Below are 12,383 nucleotides of genomic sequence, written 5' to 3'. Positions count from 1 at the left end.
TGCAAATTTAACGACTGGGACGACCAAGACCAACCAGCAACCAAGTATCCAGCCAGCCGGCTATCCCAGCATCCCAGCCAGATTCAGGTCCAAGCGATCCAGCGATATAGCTTGACAAGAGTTTATGAAACGAGCCACAGTCGTCGCCCGTTTTTATATGGGCCGTAAGTTGACAGGCCACAACTGGGCAATGGCTAAAGATACAGTCTAAATTGGCTAAGTTGAACGGGTTTGTAAATATATTAAGGATGTCTTATTGCAAGTCTGAGATATAAGAAAGATGCCTAAAATATCAAAGTATTCTTAATATTGTCTTGATTTCATAAATGAGGATAAACAATGGATAATAACGAACCATAAACTTTACTGTTTACTTAAAAAATATCTATATGTTAGGTTTATATAGAGAGGAACAATAGGAGATCAGATCAGAGTACCCACATACCAAAGTTCAGTTCAATTGCTCATGTATTACAGATGCTAGAGAGGTATTAGTGTCTCTCTAGAAAGTGTCCTGTACGCAGATCCATAAAAGTAGGCTATGATTTTTGCCAACTAAAAAGTCCCTCCTATTTTCGACTAAAACTCTTAAGAACTCTTTGTAAACCCATGATAAAATATCTAAAAAATCAACACTGCTATAAACAAATCCCACCTTAACCAATCAAAACTGTAATCAAAGGTTCGTCGGTGGCTCCTCCATCCGGGAGGCCGGTTTGGTGATTCACTCTAGCAAAAAGCAAAAGCAAAAGAAGCTCTCTGCGCTGCGGTTGCCCCTCTGTTAAGCCAAGATTGAATTAATTATGAAACTTAAGCGCAGTGTCGCTGCCGCTTGCAATTTATTTTAATCGCACATTGCTAGGCGCATTTATAATCGATTAGGTTGGCCATATAGTATGTACGGGAGTAGTTGACCCCCCAGAGGGGGGGGTGTGGCGGTGAAATGTGTGTCAATAGCCATCGTAAAACTGTTATTTTTTTGTTGTTGTATTTAGTTTTAGTTTTATGCTAATGCGTTGTCTGATTTTTTATTCATTTAGTCGCGGCGTCTGGAATCGTCATCGTCGTCGTCGCCTGCTGATCGCATTTTAATTGCGGTCTTTTTTTCTCAGGTTATTATTAATCTAAAGCCAAACCCAGATCTAACCCTCCTGCTTGGCTACTGATTCAAGTTGAGGGGTTTAAGCTGGTTCTCTCCTTAATTAGGCATTGATTTGTTTTTGGTTTTCCCAACTTAAATATGGAAATTGGTATCATCGGGAGGCAAGACTAATAGGCCTAAATGGGTCGCATCAGCTGCTGGTTTTTTGTTTATCAGTTGGTATGTTTTTTGGGACTATATATTAAGTTATCTTTGGGTTTGATCAGTGGTCATAGCTCAGAAATATTAATAAGGGAAAATAATGAGGGATAATTACAAGGCAATTAATAAAAAGTAAATTTCAAAATTTCAAAATAATAAATAAATATTAAATTGTTTAATAATAACAATTTTTCAATAATAATAAATAATCAATTTGTAAATCATATAAAATACCTTTAAGCCCCTTAGGCATTTTATATGATTTTTAAAATAATTATTTATTATTATGAAAAAGTAATAAAATATTTCATCACTTACCAAGCTCTTGGTTTTTTTTTTATAAATATTGATCACTTTATTTCACTGTGGAAAATATAAAAACATAATAAATAATTATATAAGTAAGCTTTATAATATATTTAACACTTTTTGAATGTATTTTATATAATTTAAAAATTTAAAAGTTTATTAAAATATAAAAAGAATGTTGAATATTTAATTACTTACCCAGCTATATGTTTTTTTATTCGATTATTGATCACTTTACTCTGAAAAATATAAAAATAAAATAAATAAATTAGTTTTTTAATATATTTATTACTGTTAAATACAAATTCATATTTCCTATTATTTTCAAACATATAATTCACCCAAGTTAACCTTTCCAAAAAAGGTTCCCACACAAGTTAAACCCCCTCCCCACCTTTAATTTAATTTTGATCTAATTAATAATAGAGCTGCCAGAAAATGTATAACATATAGCACTTGCCACCGCGTTAAATGTAGATTGTGAGGGGATAGGAATTTCGAATTGAGATTGGGTTTTTAGAGAAGGAGGAGGAGGAATATATGTATATATGATATATAAATGGTAAGGAAGCCCGCTCCCAGACGGCAGACACATTTAATCTTAATCATAACTTTGTTGTGAACAACTCGGCGGCTGTGTGGTGGCAGTGGCACCCAAGTAAAATTCCCAGAAATCAATCAGACTGGGAGACTGGGATCTGGAGGCTTTCGGTAGCATAGCCAACGGTTCCCCAGCTCCTCACATTAGTCCCAAAAAAATATACAAAAACAAAATAAAAACAAAACCCATGGGCAGTCATAAGTTGCGTCTGTTTTTGGGGCGCTGCCCCGCGCTGAATAAACGCATAAATCTGAAAGCCACAAATTGTAACATTGGCTGTAATAAATGCCGCGATCCGCCCACCATTTGCTCCATGGGTTAAGGCAGCACCAGCAGCAGCAGCAGACGGCAGCCAACGCTAATCGAGAGCGACGAGCGACGAGGGTTAAGAGAGGGGACTCTCGGCACACAGACATTTTGGAATTTTTCGACAGTTTTTTTTTTTGTATTTCTTTTAGCCCTGAGCCTTTGAAAATTCACACGGGCTGGGCTCTGGGCCTAAACACAAAATAAACAAAATGTAGCAGCAGCAGCAGCGGCAGCGGCAGCAGCACAACAGCAGTCAGGATCAGCCTCTTGGAACCCCAAATCGCTATACCGTTGCCGGTTCCCTTGGCCATATTGTCTTAATGCGCCGTGCCCTGTTGCCGCCCCCTTCGTGTTAACCCCCGCGAAGAAGCCTTAACCCCCAGCTCCGGCGTTGCCCCAATTAGCTTGATCTGCTTCTGATACGCGCGCCGAAAACGTCGAAAATCATCTCTCCCGCCGAATGACCCAGGGCCAAAGGGTTCAAAGGGTTAGAGATGACACAAAAAGGTTGTATAAAATGGGTATTGAAATGTGGGATATTTTAAAAATAAAAACAAAAAGTGAAATAATGAAAAAGTTGGGAAGAAATAAATAATTTAAAGGATATAAAATTATTGAAACTTTAAAACTATGTTAGCAAGGAGTAAGGGTTTCCCTAACCTTTGAACTTTTGAATATAAAAAAATCTTAGAAATATTTTTAAAAGAGAAACATTTAAGAAAATCAATAGTAAGCTAATATATATTGTCTAATAAGTTATTTAAAAAATATAACTGTCAAAATTAAGCTGAACAAAATTATAAGATTTTTAAATATTTTTTAAACCTCCATTGACCCCTCACGCTCTCATCTCGAAACCCATCTAAAGACAATCACTCTCGCTCTCTCTCACTCAGATCCTGCGCCCGCTATACATATATTTCTCGACCTTTTTGACAATTTAATAATAGGTTTCCCGTTGAGTTTTGTACTCGCTGACGGACTACAATGTGGCCACGGATTCACAGAGCCCCCCTCTACACACATTTCGTAGAAATCCATGGCGACCTCTTGGTTCATACCGCTTTCCTCCTCCTCCTTCTCCTGCTCGGATCACCGATCACGGATCACGGGATCATGGATCCTCCTCCTACCTATATACATCTGTAGAATATGTGGAATATGGCATGGTAGCTCCCTTTCGTTTTCGATGGGCGTTAAAATTGGGCTGATCACGTTCCTGCACGCCGTTCACTTAGGTAGCCGTTTATATCTGCGTGTAATCCGAGTTCCAGAATCCATCGAGTTTTATATACACAGGGGGAAAAAATCAGGTGAGATTGTGGGATATATTTGGGTATTTTTTTGAAAAATAAGAGAGCTGCATAGACCATTTATTTAAAAAATAGATATTTCTTCGTCGAATTCAATATTTTCTATATTAAAAAAACCAATATTTTAAAGTTTTACGATAAATTGTCGATACATCTCTTCGGATTTGTACTCTCCATATATATCTCAAGTCCTAGATCCTGTATCATTACCCATTTGCTGACTGAACTTATTATTCTTATAGATTTTATTTATATTACAAAAATTATTTATATATATTTTAAATGATTTTCTCGGTGTAACTCTTAAATCTTTTGCTGCATCATCCCGCAACGCGTCGGCGTTAGAGACTTTCTCAGTCTCAGTCTGATTTTGGTTACAGTCTTTGGCTTAACCATGGGTTTTGTATGGACTTTTTGAGGCAATAGACCGACTTGACTGACTGATTCCGTCTATGGCTTTTGATTTTGATAAACGCTGCTAAATTGTGGCAAATTAAATTATTAAAACAACATTTTTGTGCCGTTGCCCGATTTGGGCGTCTGTCTCTCTCGCCGAGGTTCAGTTTCGGTTCAGTTTCGGTTTGATTTGGGGACGCTGCAAATTGTTGCAAATTATTTTTGGCCTTGTCTAAGTTTGGCTATATGGGACGTGATCTGAATGGCTGTGGGTCTGGGCAGCGCACACATCGATTTGAGCCGCAATTTGAGCCACTTTGATGTGTGGTCGAAAGAGAGAAGCAGCCAAAGTGGGGCGTAACGTGTAATTAAATAAAATAGTGAGGGAGGTTTACAGTAAGCCTTGTGAGTCAGAGTGATCTGGTTCACAAGGTTCTTTAGATGAAATAAAATAAATAAAATTCCCCTTTTAGCCTTACAAAACACCTCTAGTTTTAGTAGTTTAAATACCTCAAGTCTTCCCCCCTTGATGACTCACTGAAGCAGTGAAAATAATCCCGATTACTTTCGCAATTACCTGACTTTCGGTTCACTTTCCCCCCAAAAAGCATTCTTCTGAAATGCCATTGACTAATGGATTCAGTTGACCATAAAATAAAAACCTTCAAAAAAGAGTTACCAACTTAAAAACCAGTTTCGTGATGTATTAAAACCTCTCTTCTTCTTCGGCGGTTTTTTTTTTTTTTTTTTTTTTTTTTGAGGCCTGACAAATTTGCTGACAAATTCAAGGCAGCGCGACAGCCACAAAAACTGCCAGCCATCAATCAAACCATTAAAAAGAATGCACCGCAAAATGAGTCAAGTCAACGCCACCTACAAAAATCCCGCTGCCTGACAAAGGAGGGTCCCAAAATAAAATTAAAATAAAAATAAAAATCTGGGAGATGGATCAGGATTTAGGGGAGTTGACACAGTGAGAAAAATTTAAAACTAAAATATTTAATATTAAAAAAAATTACATAGAAAAATATGTTTTTTATTAAACTAAAGAAACTTCTTTCTATTATTAAAATTATTTTAGAAGAATATGGTAAAAATCTACAAGATTAAAAATGAAAAGTTATCTTGCTCTCTTGCATTGCTTGTACACAGCAGGCAAAGCATAAAGAGGGAAAGAAAAATCTATTTCAGAAGTAAGTGTCTCCAAGATCATTTTCAAGATAATTTTTAATTATTATAGGATTTAACAAAAAATATTTTAAAAATTTCAATATTTGCCCCAATATTTTTACTGTGTAAAAACATTCTCCCCCTGAGACAGGGCGAAATTATCAGCAAACATGTTGATTGTTATTGATCAGCGCTGTTGATTAAAACGACGGGATCCCCGAGAGTCTTGCCTTCTCTCTTATATATATTTTCTCAATTTCACGAGCGGTTTGGGTCATTGGATATTTCTGGCCTGGGTGGCCCTTCAAAGCGACACTATGTCGCCTGTCAAAATCCTTAATCAAATACGCGGCGGAATGTCATCATTATGCAAAAAAGGTGCCCTCCATGGATCGGCTTCTTCTTTCTGAAGACTGCCGCAAAAGCAAAAAAGATTTTTACAATTACAGAGGGTCCCAGAGGGATTCCTGCCACCTTTTCTAGGCCTCCTTTATTTTCTGTGTTCTTGTTGTGGCCAAGTTGACAGACGGCCAACAACATTTGCGCCACATTTACTTCACACGTAGCCGTCGTCTCGGGCCAAAGTCCCTCCTGGCTGTGACATTTTAATCGCATTTGCTAAAAACTCAGTGAACAATTCGGCTTTTGAGGAGAGGGGAAAAGCCAAGAAAAGAGGAAGCTTAAGCCATAGGAAATAATGGAATTTCAAATACTCTATGGAAATATGGGAATTTTGATAAAATGATGGGAAATAAATATAAAAAAAAATGTTTGTCAATTGATTAAAGGGTAATGTAAATTCAATATTTTTGCTATGGAAATTAACTATATAGAAAAGGATTTTTATTATATTTTTTATAATATTAAAATATAAGGATTTCCTGATTTTAGATGATATATAAGTTAAGATTTAGTTTCTTTGTTATTTTTCTCTCTTAAACTATCCCTATTTTATATATTTGTGTATCTTTAAACCATCTCTTATAGTTACCATACCCCATATCATAGTTTTAATATTCTCTATGGCAACTGTGCAACTTCCAAGCAGCTGGCTCCTCCGTCTCCTAGGACTGTCATTAAAAAAGAGAGGATCGCGAAACGCGCGCGACTCGCACACGCATTTTACGAGTCAGCGGCAATCCGCAAGATCTCAACCTCCTCCTATCCATTTCCTCCTCGTCTCACCAGAAACCTTCTCCCATTTTTTTTCGCAGCTCCCCCAGGTGTATTACTTGGCCCACTATGACACTGGGGTACACTCAGAAAAAACTAACTTGAATTAGATGTAGGAATTAAATAAGTAACAAAATTATTAGACAAAAAATAAGAAATATTAGAGAAAGTATAATATTTTTAAAGTGGAATAGAATGGCATATTTGTTCCTAAATGACTTAAAAAACTAATCCTTAAAAATCTTTAAACTATAATTTAAGTGCAATATCAACAACTTTTTTCTTGTGCAACCCAAGCCTCCTCCTCCTCTCAAGTTGTGTAGCCCGATCCCAATTCCGATTCCGATCCTGAGCTCTGAGCCTGATGATAGCTTACTTAGTGACTGCGACTGGGAGACTCTTTCCTCGACTCTCCTCGAAGCGGATTTCTTCTGCTGGCCGCGTCGCCTTATTTAGGAGATCGTGATAAAAGTTGGAAGTCGCGTTGATTTATGTCAACGCATGGTCTCCTCTTCGGCTTGCAAAAGTAAGAAGAATACCTCACCGAAATAAGAAAGAAGAATACCAACAATGTCTCATTGAATTTAAGTGCCAAATTAGGAGGCAATATTGAAGCACAATTGCTGGGTATACATATATTAGGGGATACGGATACGGATTCTCGAATATCTCTCTCACTCTCGGTTCTCCGGAGATTGTCAAGTTCCAAACTGAAGTGAGCTGTCACGTTTGCGGTCCGCTTATGTCAGATTCAGACTGCAACCGGCTGCAGTCTCTCCACAAAATCTTCTCGGCTCCTTCTCCGGCTTTATAAGCCCTTTAAAATGTGTTGTTATGATCGGGCGGCAACGATAAGTTTTTGTCTCTTTTTTGCCTTCGGTTTTTGGTTGCAGAAATGGTAATGGTAATGGAAATAAAGTTGAGTTCCGAAGCTGCAAGCTGCGCAATCGCCATGTCTGTGTGGCAGGGCAGGCCTTGCCACAGGCTCTAAAGTTACGCCGGCATTGGGTTTTAGGTTTTTGTTGAGTTGACTTTCGGATGCAAATCATTTTACGTGTTGGCGACATTAAGCGCGAAATGACCCCGTTATCCCACTTGTCATCATCACTTCATAAATTAATGCTAACCGAGGGGGGAGAGAAGGGTAGCTGGGAGGAGATACGGGAGATCGTTGGAGACTATGGCAGTGGGTTTTAACTTATTTTTTGAGATCGAGACAAAGAGACTGGAGGAGGAGGAAGTGGAGAGGGAGCTGGAGAGGCTCTTGATCTGGCTAGGAAGAAACAGAAGTTGGGCACAAGGAGAGAAATATAGGAGTTTAGAGATTTAAAGGTTTGTAAAAAACAGAATCCAGAATTAAATTAAGGAATTATATTAATTAAATGAAAAAGTTAACTAAAATACTTTTTTAACCATTATAAAGACAAGAAAGAATCCTCTGAGTTTTAATTTATTTAAAGGGTTAATTAAGATTGTTTTAAGAACTCACTTAGTAGGTAATGTTTAAGTACTTATTTTTTATACTTTCTATTCCCCCTCCCTTTCCCTTTAATAACCCCAAACCCTACCATAGTTTTTTTTACTATATCCTAGGAAAAAAAAAAGAAAAGGTAACCCCCACTCTATCCTCACGATTGGCCTCAAATTTGTGCAGACAAATTGGTGCCTTCCGCCGAACACCAAAGACCAAAGTGTGTGAATGGCTTGAAGCCGCCTTGGACTTGGCCAAAACGAAACCAAGCCAAACACTCCAAGCTTCAACTCGATTCCGCCCAGAAGATATCTCTCTCTCTCTCCTGAGACACTCGGTCTGGGGCTGGCTGGCTGGCTGCTGCTGCTCCGCTTTGCGATTACGATCACTTTTAGATCCAATATATCAGGGGAGCGTTGACGTTGTACATTGGGACGACAATTGATATAAGTTGTGGTGAAAAGTTTAGTGGCATTCAACGATTGCTTTGCTAGATTAAAAGCGACAGGGCAGCGCAGGCCTGGAACTGGGAGTTGTACATGGTCCATGGCGGAGGCTGGACCGGGATCTGAAGTCTGGACCTGACCACAAATCTTTCACAATCACAATGCCAAGTAAAACAAAACCGAAACGAACAACAAAAATGCGGAACAAAAAAGCCAAAAAAAAAATAAATAAAAAAGGAGAAATAAGTTAAGAAGCAGGCAGAAGGGAGACAAGTCAGCAGACAAATAGCCTCAAGTACGTGATCACCGTTTTTTATATATATTACGAATTTGTAGTACTTATTTGGGGAGGGTGTAGATTTTTCTTGTTTTTGCACTTTATGTCAAGTTGGGAGTATCTTTTTAATTGCAGATACAGCAGCAGCAGCAGCCGCCGCTACAGGAGCGGCTTGGCCCGTTAGCAGTTAAAAAGCTGAATTATGCGATCCTACGTGATGATGATGATGACAACCCGCCCGGAGCCCGGAACATTCCAATACGTCGCGCTACGCTTCAGATGCTATCGGGATCCAACAGATACGAAGACGGTGACGGCAAAGAGTCTTTGGTTTATATGCTAAGTGCCTTGTCACTTATTACGTATAAATTGGGAGGAAATAAAGAAAACGAAGATGGGATGCTCTTTGATTTTATTAAATTATAAACTATACAAAAAAAGTGTAAAGAAAATGTAGAAATATTACATAGACTCTATTTAAAAGAGAACAAATACAGGAACTACATTTGGTAATAAGATAACCCTGTGATCACGAATCTGAAGTACACTTTTAAAACCATCAAATTTACTTTTTAAAACCCCCATGATCCCCATTTACATCTACCCCTCTCTTAGTTAGAGTATATAGCAAGTGTTTATCAGCAAATGACATCTAATGAGTTAGACATCGTCTCTTAACGGGGTCCCCAAAAGTCTGAATCTGTGTGCCGAAATGCCGAAATACCAAAAGGTCTGGCTGGGGAGACGAGGAATCTGCGGCTGCTGAGGTTGCTCCAAGATATGAGTATCTCTGCTGCTGCTGCTGCTGCTGGCCCCTTGGTTGAGATCTGTCTTTGATCGTTTGACAGAGGCTGCTGCTAGCTTGGAACCTGTTGCCAAATAACTTGCGTAGTTTTATGTAGTCTTTTGGGTTAGAAATTCGAGTGAGTCAGTGAGAAATGGGGAAACTGTGTGTGAGTTTTTAGTAGCCACAAAGTGGTGATGGTGAATCAGAGACTATCAAATGAAATCTGCAAGTGCAACTTTACAGAAAATAAAAAAAAAAAAAAAACCCAAACTGTTGTCACCTTCTTTTAAGCAACGGAAATGATGATTGTGCTACCAAAGTGTTGAATCAGTTACTTTTTGGGCCTGGCCCGAATAAGAGATGACCGAAATTGATTAGAAAAGCTAAGAGGCATCACTTAAAAAATTAAAAATAAATTTAAACTAAACAGATTAATTTTTCCTCCACAAAAATTTCTAGTTTATAAATTAATAATGTCTAAAACATAATAAAATAATTTTGAAATATTACAAAAAAATTTTTAAACATTAATCAATGATTGTTAGAAGGTATTCCTGATTTTAAAAATATCATAAAATTATTCAAGCATAGAGAGGGAATAAAAAAAATCTAGTCTCATTTTTCACACCTTCTCTAATAATTTTCACACATTTTTCTTAAGTTTTTCTTGCCTTTAAAACAGTTTCCCTGAGCAAACACCCTCCCTAGCGAGTGGGTGGGCCAGTGAATCGCCCCCTCTTCTGACCATTTCCGATGTGTCGCCTCGGATCAGATCGGATCGGATCGACTTGGTTTAGTTTTGGCTTTGGGTTTCGGCCCAGGCTGAGGCCAGGCCTAAGCCAATGTGCGGCCAACAAAATCAGCGGGTGACGGCGCACACAGCGGGCCTCCGTTTTGGCCCGGATTTGACTCCGAATCCTAGCGAGTGGTGGTGACTCCAAAAGAGTGACTTTGGCCCGTTTCGAAGTCAAACTGCGTGGCCGCCGCCGCGTCGTCCTTTTGGCAAAGGCAACGGAGGGCAGGGCCAGGAAGGTGGAAACAGTTTAGGTTAATGCCATAAGCAGCAGCAGGAAGCGGCTCGGAATCAGCTTCGGCAGCGGTTAGCTGGAAAACCACACGTGCCTCGGAAGGCGACCACATGCCGGCTCCACAGCGGAGGTCAGAATAATAGAAGTGCCACCGAGAAATGCGAGACCAATCTTGGGTTTTGTTGTCAATTGCAAAAATCAAAAAAAAGGTTCGTGTTTTTCTGCGCTGTTTGAGGAATTCTCTTAAAATAAGGTTCTTGATGTTGCATTTTAGTATGTGTGAAATTTAAAATTTAAAGGTAATTTAAATGTTTGTTTTAGGGAGTTTGTTTATGAAGAAAAAATGTTGATTGTTTAAAAACTAACAGATTTTTAATAATTTTAAATTATATTAATTACAACAAATTTAAAAGTTTTATAAAATAATCTATTTTTGAGTAAATAGACTTTATATTTAATATACTATATATTTTATAATAGTTGGAATTTAAGACATTAAACATTTTTTAAAATTTTAAATATCCCACATATTTTATCACAATTTCCCAAACTAAAAAAAACCTTCCAGTTGCATCTAAAATTTCCTCTTATTTTCAAAGCCATCTTGCCTCCTTTGGCCTATTGTTCTGGCCACCTTTGTACCTGCCATGTGGCGATAACCACAGGCCACATCCGTATCGATATGCCGAACCACAGGTCAGATCCGAACCACAGGCCCTATATATCTATATCTGTCTATATGTCCTGGCCCACACTCGCCACAGTAGCTGTTGGCGCATTCGTTTCGCATTTGGAAACGCTTTCATTACCATCTTTTTCTTTGCTCTGCGTTCCTTGTCCTTTTTTTCCCCTGCATATCCTGCCGCGTGGCAGCGTCAACATTTAAATTTGTGGAAAATCGAACTCGAAATCGGAGTGAGCCAACAGCAGGAGAAAAAGGAGGAAGGAGGACACCTCCCTGGGGCAAAATGTTACGGCTTATCAAAACATAGTCAATATTTAATTAACACGAGAACACGCAGCGGAGTTTCGGAACTTGGAGAAATGATTTATGATCATCGCATGTGAAAACACTCTCCTTTCTATATCTCTGTAGTACCTCCCTTCTTTTTTTGTTGGTTTTCTGGTATTTACCAATTGTGCGAGTGCCGACAAAGGAGCAGTTGGTCTTAATAGTTTGCTTAATTGTTCGGTAAATAGTTAAACCTAAATGCTCGGTAAACGCAACAAATGAATTGATTATCGCGCATCCCTCACACACGCACCGGTACAGGTACAGTGAGTGCTTCCAAAAGGGGAATTTGTTGGAAAGTGAGAAGTTTCCTGAACACACAGAGGGCATACACCCACATAGAGGAGATAAGGAGAGGGTGATATTTTGGATATATATTGTTTTATTTGAATTTTATTTTAAGTTTAAGGAAATACTATTCTTAAAACTTTAACTAGAGTTTATAGTTAGGTTTATGGTAAGCTTTTGAATAAAATATAGAGAAAAATGGAAACCAAAAATAAAAAGATATATTTAATAGTGATTTTTTACTATTTAAAATTAATATTTTTATTTAGAAGAGATATTTGTAATACATATTTATTCAAAAATGTACTTTAAAAAATTTAAAATTATATTTTAAGGTACAAATGACGGTATAATTATAATTACTTAACAATTTTCCCCTATTTTTATTGCTAATTACCCCTCAAAAGTTGCCAATCTAGTAATAAAAAGAAACACCCAATACCAAGGCCGCGCGCACACTACGAGCTGAAAGCGGAGCTGAGATAAGCGAGCTGATAATT

At 38.0% G+C, this 12,383-nt stretch overlaps 1 long non-coding RNA gene across 1 annotated transcript in view; it reads right to left on the bottom strand.

Moving 5' to 3' along the window:
- Positions 1-1,828, bottom strand: part of LOC108086093 (uncharacterized) — an 87,488-nt gene extending 85,660 nt beyond the window's left edge. Inside the window, exons 1-2 of the long non-coding RNA XR_001771114.3 lie at positions 1,811-1,828; positions 1,622-1,666 (exon numbers count right to left, since the gene is read on the bottom strand). This is a non-coding gene — a long non-coding RNA (uncharacterized lncRNA). The remainder of the gene's footprint in view (positions 1-1,621; positions 1,667-1,810) is intronic.
- Between the last annotated feature and the right edge of the window lie 10,555 nt (positions 1,829-12,383).

The sequence above is a fragment of the Drosophila kikkawai genome, chromosome 2L (genome assembly GCF_030179895.1).
Source record: "Drosophila kikkawai strain 14028-0561.14 chromosome 2L, DkikHiC1v2, whole genome shotgun sequence".
In the NCBI taxonomy this organism is placed as follows: domain Eukaryota; kingdom Metazoa; phylum Arthropoda; class Insecta; order Diptera; family Drosophilidae; genus Drosophila; species Drosophila kikkawai.
Note: the sequence above shows the minus strand (reverse complement) of the source record. Positions and strands in the feature narration are given on the sequence as shown.